Here is a 10,050-nt window from a genome sequence, read left to right on the forward strand (position 1 = left end):
CCTTCACCACTCTCTGCAGCTTCTCCCTGTCAGCGGCGGTGGAGCTGACGAACCATACTATGATGCATTAGGTCAGTAGACTCTCAATGGAAGATCGGTAGAAGGTCAGCAACAGGTCGGTGTTGAGGTTGTACCTCCTGAGGACTCTCAGGAAGTGTAACCGCTGCTGAGCCTTCTTGACGATGGTGGTGATATTCTCTGACCAGGAGATCCGGTCAGAGATGTGGACGCCCAGGTACTTGGTGCTGTGGACCCTCTCCACCTGCTCGCCGTTGATGAAGAGGGGAGTTGGCTCAGGGCTGTACCTTCTGAAGTCTATGATGAGCTCGTTGGTCTTCTTGGTGTTCAGAGCGAGATTGTTCTCAGAGCACCAGTCGACCAGCTCCAGGACCTCCTCTCTGTAGGCTACCTCATCGCCATTGGAGATGAGACCGACCACAGTGGTATCGTCGGCGAACTTGACAATCCGGTTGTGGTTGTGAGCCGGTCTGCAATCGTGAGTGTAGAGGCAGAAGAGGAGGGGGCTCAACACACAGCCCTGTGGGGAGCCGATGCTCAGCGTACGGGTGGAGGAGAGGCGGGAGCCAACCCTCACAGCCTGGAGTCGGTTGGTCAGAAAGTCATTAATCCAGGCACATGTGAGAGAGGGGAGTCCGAGAGTGTCCAGCTTTGTGGTGAGTCTGTCCGGGAGGATGGTGTTGAATGCCGAACTGTAATCCACAAAGAGCATCCGGACATAGCTCTGCTGCTGCTCCAGGTGGTTCACCGCACAATGGAGGGCTACGGCGACGGCGTCCTCTGTGGATCTGTTGGTCCGGTATGCAAACTGGTGGGGGTCAAGGTGTGGGGGAAGATAATCCTTGATGTGCTGAAGAACCAGCCTCTCAAAGAACTTCATGATCACCGGAGTGAGGGCCACTGGTCGGTAATCATTCAGGCTAGAGATGGCCGACTTCTTCGGCACTGGGATGATGGTTGAGGTTTTCAGGCAGGGCGGGACGGTTGCTAGGGCCAGGGAGCGGTTGAAGATCGTGGTGAAGGTGGGGGCGAGCTCCTCAGCGCATGCCCTTAGCACCTTGCCGGGGACCCCATCCGGGCCTGCGGCCTTCCTGGGATTCACTGCAAGGAGCACCTTTCTGACCTTGTGCTCCTGAACAGTGAGTGGAGTGATGTCAGAGCTGGGTGGGGGAGGGGGCAGGGCAGGGACAGGGGAGTGCTGCTGGGATGTTCCAAACCGAGCAAAGAAGCTGTTTAGCTCCTCTGCCAGCTGTGCGCCTTGGTCTTCGACTTCAGCGGCACTGCCCCTGAAGTTGGTGATCTCCTGGATGCCCTGCCACACCTTACGGCCGTTGTTGCTGGACAGGTGGGACTCGATGCGTTGTCTGTGGTCCGCTTTCGCCCGTTTGACTCCTCTCCTCAGCTCAGCTCTGGCAGCGCTGTACAGAGCTCTGTCTCCTGACCTGAAGGCGGTGTCGCGGGCTCTGAGGAGAGAGCGGACCTGGCTGCACATCCAGGGTTTCTGGTTAGGGAAGACCCGGATGGTTTTGGTCACAGTCACATTGCTGGTGCAGAACTGGATGTAGCCCAGAACTGTGTCTGTGTGTGTCCCCAGCTCCTGGTGGTCGAACAGGTCCCAGTCTGTCCGTTGAAAACAGCCTTTGAGTTTGTAGAGTGCATCCTCAGGCCAGGAGGTGATGGTCCTTAAGGTGGGTCTGAGTTTGCGTCTGAGGGGGGTGTAGGCAGGGAAGAGCAGGAGGGACAGATGGTCTGATTGCCCGAGGTGGGGAAGGGGGATAGCTCTGTATGCATGTTTGATGTTGGTGTAGACATGGTCCAGGGTGTTCTCACCCCGTGAAGCACACTTTACGTGCTGGTGGAAATTCGGCAGTACAGTCTTTAAGTTGGCCTTGTTAAAATCCCCCGCTACAATGTGGAAGCCATCAGGGTGAGCCCGTTGTTGTTCACTCACAATCTCAGCAGGAGAGAGAGTGCCGTGCTTACGTCAGCGTCGGGTGGAATGTAAACAGCAATGACGATAACAACAGCTAGCTCCCTCGGGAGGAAAAAAGGCCGGCACCTGACTGCCATGTACTCGAGGTCCGGACAGCAGTGGCTGCCTACGATGGTCGCATTGTTGCACCAGTTATCGTGCACATACATACAAAGCCCCCCACCTCTGCGTTTACTGGAGTCCAATGTTCTGTCCGCGCGTAGCAGGGAGCGGCTTGCTAGCTGCATGCTAGCATCGGGGATATCCGGGCGCAGCCAGGTTTCGGTTATAATAATCACACAACAGTCCCGGACGTAGTGGTTTCCCGTGAGCTGTAGATCCAGGTCATCCATTTTATGCAGCAGGGGTCTGACGTTGGAGAGAAACAGGCTCGGGAGAGGCGGCTTGTGCGGTTGTTTACGTAGCCTTAGCATTAGGCCAGACCGACGGCCTCGCTTTTGCTTCCTCTCTCTTCTTCGCCTGCGTCGCCTCCCAGACCCGACAACAATCCATGGAGACCCCGGCGGTCTCGCAATCTCGTCTGGGATGTTGTGCTTGCGGTGAAAGTCACTTGAAATAGGTATCCGTGATTGGTATCCAATGTCCGTGAGCGAGTGGAAAGTGTACTTGGGATTCCCAGTACAGAGTGTGCCAAAGAGTGAAAATAAAAAAAGATAGGCAAAGAAAAAAGAGCACTGGCGTGGAGAGCCGTAAGCCGCGGCGTCCGTGCGCGCCGCCATCTTGGATCACGTACGGTTATCTACAGTTATAGTGGTTTCCTTAAATAAGTGTTGATAACGAGTAGGACCAATTATCAACATCTCAGTTTTATCTGGGTTAAGACGAAGGAAGTTGCCATTGCTTGATCTCCGCAAGGCACGCCTCGAGATTACAACAGTCCCGCGGATCTGTCATCGATAACGGCATATATAATTGGGTGTCATCCGCGTAGCATTGAAAACTAATATTATATTTACGTATTATGTCCCCAAGCGGAATCATATAAATATTAAATAAAATCGGTCCAAGTACCGATCCCTGTGGGACACCACACGTAACATTATAGAGCTCAGAGGACGTATTGCCATGGACCACTCGGTGCGTCCTGTCTGATAGATAGGAATTGAACCAGCTGAGTGCTGACCCTGAGATACCAACACAACTTTTAAGACACCCTAATAAAATATCGAAGTCTACAGTGTCAAAGGCAGCACTAAGATCGAGTAGTAACAATACAGACGACTTATTTGAATCCATAGCTATGAGGAGATCATTAGTCACTTTAGCAAGTGCTGGCTCTGTGGAATAATTAGCTCTAAAACCAGACTGAAAAGAGTCATATCGATTATTAGCGACCATGTAATCAATAAGCTGCTGCGCTACTACTTTTTCAAGAAGTTTTGCTATGAATGGGAGGTTTGAAACTGGCCTATAATTACTGAGACAGTCCGGGTCAAGATTTGCTCGCCTATGTAGCGGTTTAATAATAGCGGTTTTAAAGGTTGTTGGCACTATCCCAGAGGAAACAGACAGATTGATTATATTTAAGACGGACGGTCCTAAAATTGGAAATAATTCTTTAAGTAGTTTGGCTGGAAGCGGGTCGAGTAAACATGTTTGTTTAATGGGTGTCACCAAACAGTTTCTCAAATCCGCTATGTTTATTACTCGGAGAGACTTTTGTAGTCCAAACAACTCAAGGATGCCGAAGTGGAGAGATCAAAATGTTCTGTTGTTAGATGCATCAATCCAGACAACTCATTGAACCATCCCCCAACATCAGAACCTCAAAGAAGTACCTGGTCAAATTTCATTTTTACAGTAATGTTCCTACGACTGTGGGCAAAGTCGTGCTTGTTCAAGTAGTGTTTCAGAAATCTTTTGTTAGTATAGAGGATTCCCCGAAAGACTTTGTTTTGTTGATGGTTCAGTTCCTTCAATCCATGGAAACTGCGGACACAGTAAAGCGGTAACCTTGAGATGACACAAAAATAATACATTTTATTTCACTTTAATAATATTGCATGTTTATGCACTCGTTTATGCACTAGGATTAGCGTCAGTCTTTCTGCTTATTTTGGAGCTGTACGCTCTATGTTTTCACTTGTGAGTGTATTTTGAGTAGTTGTATCAGATGAATTGCATCGAAGGTGCTGTATTATTCTTGGGGAGCACAATGTGTTAAATGCAGTGGAGCAATGCTTCTTGCTAACGCTAGCATGAGCTTACGTCGTAGCTTGACTGCAGTGCTTGTTTGCAAGACGTTCATAAATATTGTGAGGGGATTTAATTTATTACGTGTTATGTATGTATGGCCTAGTCTTCTGTTGACATGTTTTATCCATCTATCCATCCATCCATTTTCTGTACCGCTTTGTCCCCTCGGGGGTCGCGGGTGTGCTGGAGCCTATCCCAGCTGTCAACGGGCAGTAGGCGGGGGACACACTAAACCGGTTGCCAGCCAATCGCAGGGCACACAGAGACGAACAACAATCCGCACTCACACTCACACCTATGGGCAATTTGGAGTGGTCAATCAGCCTACCAAGCATGTTTTTGGGGATGTGGGAGGAAACCCATGAGGACATGGGGAGAACATGCAAACTCCAAACAGGGAGGGCCCGAGGTGGAATCGAACCCGCACCCTCCTAACTGTGAGGCGAACGTGCTAGCCAGTGCACCACAGAACCGCCTGACATCTTTTAATCAATCAAAACGTTTGCGCCGCAAGTATACACTACCTCGGCTAAAAAAATAAATTAGAAACAACTATTAGAAACAACTACAACTATGTCGCTCAGAAAGGGAGGTGCACATCTTACGGACTGGAGGGTGTGAAGTACCGTATTTGCCGGTGTATTGGTCGACCTTTTTCGATCCAAAATCGACCGAAAAAAATCGACCTCGACTTATACACCGAGTCATAAAATTTAACTTCGTATTCATCGCTTCAAATGTGATGGTAACCAAGGCCGTTTCTCATGCATCTCATTGTGCGTTGCACTTAGAAAATTTGAACCGGGCGGCGTGCGCGAGTGCACGGCCCGCTGGAAGTCCAATGAGGCGGCGCGATCTCCTCCGCGGTGCTTATAAACAGCCGATCCGCTCGGCGGGGGCTATTTTCGACCACTTGGCGCGTGCGCACGGCCTCCCGGATGTGCCGGGCGGGTGCGCGAGCTCGCCGGCCGCTGGAAGTCCAATGAGGCGCCGCGATCTCCTCCGCGGTGCTTATAAACAGCCGATCCGCTCGGCGGGGGCTATTTTCGGCCACTTGGCGCGTGCGCACGGCCTCCCGGATGTGCCGGGCGGGTGCGTGAGCTCGCCGGCCGCTGGAAGTCCAATGAGGCGCCGCGAACTCCTCCGCGGTGCTTATAAAGTGCCGATCCGCTCGGCTTGGAGCTATTTCCGGCCTCCCGTTGGTGCTGGGCGGCGTGCGCGAGCTCGCCGGCCGCTGGAAGTCGAATGAGGCGCCGCGATCTCCTCCGCGGTGCTTATAAAGTGCCGATCCGCTCGGCTTGGAGCTATTTCCGGCCTCCCGTTGGTGCCGGGCGGCGTGCGCGAGCTCGCCGGCCGCGATCTCCTCCGCGGTGCTTATAAACAGCCGCATGCGCTCGGCCTCCCGGAATTTGAACACATTTCGTCAATAAATTTCGCATATTGAATTTTGAAGTTTAATATAATGCAACAATTGAGCTCGACTTATACAAAGGATATAGCATAAAATCGTAAATTTCCGTCGAATTTTAGGGGGTCGACTTAAACACCGAGTCGACCTGTACACCGGCAAATACGGTATCTCATTTGCATTTAAAGAGACTGCACCAAAAACAGCTTGCTCTGAGTCGCATTTCAGAACAAGTAGAAAAGAGGGACCTGTGATGGTATCAAAACGAGGAATTCAGACGAAAGTATCGCTGTTCCAGTTTATGTAGACCACAAATGAGTTAAACGTAAAACAGTAGAATTAATTACCGTGATATGTGGGCTTTAATTGAAGTGCAAATCGCAACATAAAAACGAAAAAGTAACAGCAACAAACGACAACAAAAATACCCATATACAAAAACACTACCAATCATCCAGTGTTAGGTTCAAAGTGCTAACTGAATATCTGAATAAGAGAAAAGGGTCAGCAGACAAAAAACAAGTGAGGCAGAATATTGAGTCTTTTCTCGCGAGGAGTGCAATCAGACTTACAGCAATCCGACTACACTAAAAATCTGTTTTACACTCCTCGCTCTTTTTATTTGGAATGCCCTACCCACAGTGTGAGACGATTAGCCCTTAAGGGGGGGGGGAAAGAGATTGTGGCTTCGTCTCGTAAGAAACAAAAAGTAACGCACAAAGTGTTGCGTGCAGATATGGCTATATCAGCAAAACAGTTTAAGCGATATTCTGAGAGATAAAAAGAGAAAGTGTCGTTCTTTAACAAAGATCAGAAGGTTCATGACGCATTGTTTGACGTGTTGTTTTCACGATCTGTTCTGGTGGACGCTGAGCTGTCAGCAGCATCTTGTTTGACACAACCGTCATCTCGCCCCTGACCCAGCCGTAATCCTTCTGTTCTGTTGTACAAGATAAGAATAAGCAAGGCAAAGCAGCAAGCATACTGAACAGTAATATTGTGAATAAGTACTCATTAGAGAACGCATGATAACATATATATACAATTTTTCTAACAATTCCCCCCTGTTTATCATAAGTTCTCGGGGACTAACTTATCACCCATATGGCCACTTCAAAAGATTTTCAGCCAAGGGATCACATTTCGCAAGAACTAACTTACACTTGGGAGGAAATTGAGTCTTAATCGTCAAAGCCAGAGTCACGAAACAAATCGGACAGGTTTACCACAATGGATTCGCTGACAGCGTCGTCACTAGAGAAAGAACTCCCGTCGATCGAAAGGTCATCCCTTTGGAGTAACGGAAAAGTCTCAGCTGGTGGAGAGATAGCAGTTGTAATTAGCTTAATAATTAAGGATCGGAGACAAGGAATGCAGCAACATCCACACAGGGTTAAAATGGCAGAGAAAACGGCAATGGAGACCAGGACCGAGGAAACCAGGGTGCGGTACTTTCCGAACACGTTCAACCAGTCGGTCCAAACCTCCGTGTTCACCCCACTGTGTTCCTTCATCCTCCCATTCAAGGTCCTCAGACCCTCAAGGGCCCGGGACAGGCTTCCGTCGGCTGCAGTATTATTTGGAATAAATGTGTAACATTGCTCACCAAACATGGCGCAGACACCGCCCTCTTTTGAGAGTAGCATGTCAAGGGCCATTCGATTCTGGAAAGCCATGAGGGAAGTAGCGGCCAGTTGGGAGTGGACCGCCTTGAAACCCGCCTCGGTCCAGTTTCCAAGCCTCTGCACGTTGTAGTGGATGTAGTTAATCCTGTCAACATTTTTGTTAAGAGTACACCACCAACACAGGGCGGATTCAAAACCAGCTGCTATCTGATTCACCAGCTTATACTCATCCGGTACTCCTCTAGGAACACCAATGGCATCTATGTAAGTTGGATTAGCTGCGCCCTGCCATTCGGCGTTTCGCTTCGTTCTCGGCCAGTATTTGGGCACTACGGACTTAGCAAAAGATGTTAGATCATAAGAGGACATTGGTATCAAATGAACAGGAAACAATAGGGTTACCAAAGCGCAAATTCCAGAGCTGTTTAAAGGTAACCTATCATAAAGTTTGTTACTATTACACCAAAACCAAATATCACTACGAGCAATGGGCAAAAAAGGGGCAGTGACATTGGTCATGGACTCACACCATGGAGTAGGTAGGGCGCCGAGCTTCTCACCAGTACCAGGTAATCTAATGCATGTAAAATTACCCTTAGCTACATCGGACGAAAAAAGGGGTTTATATTTTGTCATAGAGGCAACAGGGTAAACCTTATCCCATTTAAAACAATCATGAGTGGGTGAAATGGATGAGTTTAACATTAAAACAACAGCACACTTAGGAACTATATTTGCAGGTATGATTTTCAAAAGAGGTCTTGGACCCATACATGCAATGCAACTGGTGTTAGCCATTTTTGCGGCTTGCTCAGCCATAAGAAGCCAGTTGTTGGTTTGACCGCTTATTCCTGTGGAGGCTACAAAATAGCTGTCTATATCAGTGAGGGGCATACTTGTGATTTTTGCTCCTGCTGACAAGGTGTAATTATTTGTAAGGGGACGGTCTGCGATCGACATTGTTTTGTTAATGCAAATAGCAATAGGAAAGTGGGGATCAATTCCAGAGGACCAAGCCCACAGTTGAAAACCCCAACAAGAAGTGTTAAACAAAGTGGCATTTGGAGGACGAATTTGACCATCAGGGAGTGTAAGAGTCAAAAGGAGGCTTGTGCCCTGATTTTTCAAAGTTACTCGTTTAGCAAAGAACACAGCCTCTTCACTGGAACCAGAGGGCCAAAAATCTTGCGTTTGTGTGGTGACAAGGGTGCCCCAGTCGGTGCTAACTGGGTGACCAGTTAAATACCACCAATATCCGAGCCATTTATCCCCAGTAGTGGGGTGACCATTTCGAAAACCTTTCAAACTTTTCATTGGTAAAATAATAGAAGAAGATGTATTAGGAGCCACAGTAAACATTAATGAGTTATTGTAAGTCCAAGACAAAAGCCATGGTACGCAAGTTGGAACGCGGACGGTTTCTGGTGTACAAACAACATGATCGAAAGGGGATTTTGTGTTGCGCTTATGTCTAGCAATTTTTTCCCATGAGCCATATTGATTAGAATCAGTGTTGGTAGTTGCCTGAGAGAAGAATGTTCGAGGCTCATGGTACTCTATCCATACGAATAAAATAACCCCCGAAAAAAATATAATGGTAACACAAATCAGCAAAAGCAACCAAAAGCGCATGGTAGACTTTGCGCAGGCTACAGCCCGATTAAAGCACTCACCAAATGCTATGTGTGTTCCTCTGGGCAGCTGTAGATGTTCTGTAGCATCCAAACAGTTATGTGGTGTTCCATCCCCTGGCAACGGGATCAACGTTGCTGGGTTAAGGATTGTGCACCTCTTTATCACAATGTGTGGTTGTGACAGAAGTATAGCAGTGTAGGACAGATGTCTGGCTGGTGACAAAAAGTTCATTTTGCTTTGCAGCAGCAACACATCTACAGCATGTGGAACCAGCAGCTCCATTTTGTGAAAGAGCACCACATCTGCAGATTGTCTCACTGCAAGCGCCGCCGCGCATACTGCTTGGACACAGTCTGGCAAAGACAGAGCCACTGGATCCAGTTTTTTTGAATAAAATGCAATTGGTCTCAGTTTGCTGCCATGACTCTGCAGCAACACTGAGGTCATAAAACCATTCCTGCAGTCTGCCGTTTGCACAAAGGTTTTATTGTAGTCTGGCAAGATAAGAGTTGTGGTTTCTATCAGAGCCTGTTTCAGCACTACAAAAGCATCATCCGCTGCTGGTGTCCACATGATTTTTTCTGTCATTGTCATGGGAACTCCATGCACAATATCCACCAGCGGTTGTGTTTTTTCCGCATAATATGGGATCCATGCTCTGCAGTAATTGCAGAGCCCCAAAAATGACATCATTTGTTTTTTTGTTTCAGGTTTCGGTGTATCTGAAATAATCTGCTTTCTGGTTCTTTGTATCTGTCTTCCAGAAGCTGACAAAGTGTGACCTAAATAGTTCACTTCCTGTCTGACCCACTGTAACTTATTTTTGTTCACTTTATTCCCTGTTTTGAAGAGATAGTGTAACAATGCTAAGGAGTCTGCCTTGCAAGCAGCTTCAGTTTCAGAGGCTACCAGGAGATCATCTACATAAACTAGAAGTTGACTTTTGTTTGACATCTGAAAATCAGCCAAACAGGACATGATAGCTTGAACGAAAATAGTTGGACTATCAGCAAATCCTTGTGGCAATCTTGTGTATGTATAGCTTTGTCCTTTAAAGGTAAAAGCGAACCAAAACTGTGAGTCTGGGTGAATTGGCACTGAGAAAAATGCATTGCTGAGATCAATTACTGAGAAATACTTCTGATTAGGTTTCAAAGTGTTCAGAAGTGTGTGTG

Source organism: Syngnathus scovelli, chromosome 13 (genome assembly GCF_024217435.2).
Source record: "Syngnathus scovelli strain Florida chromosome 13, RoL_Ssco_1.2, whole genome shotgun sequence".
NCBI lineage: Eukaryota > Metazoa > Chordata > Actinopteri > Syngnathiformes > Syngnathidae > Syngnathus > Syngnathus scovelli.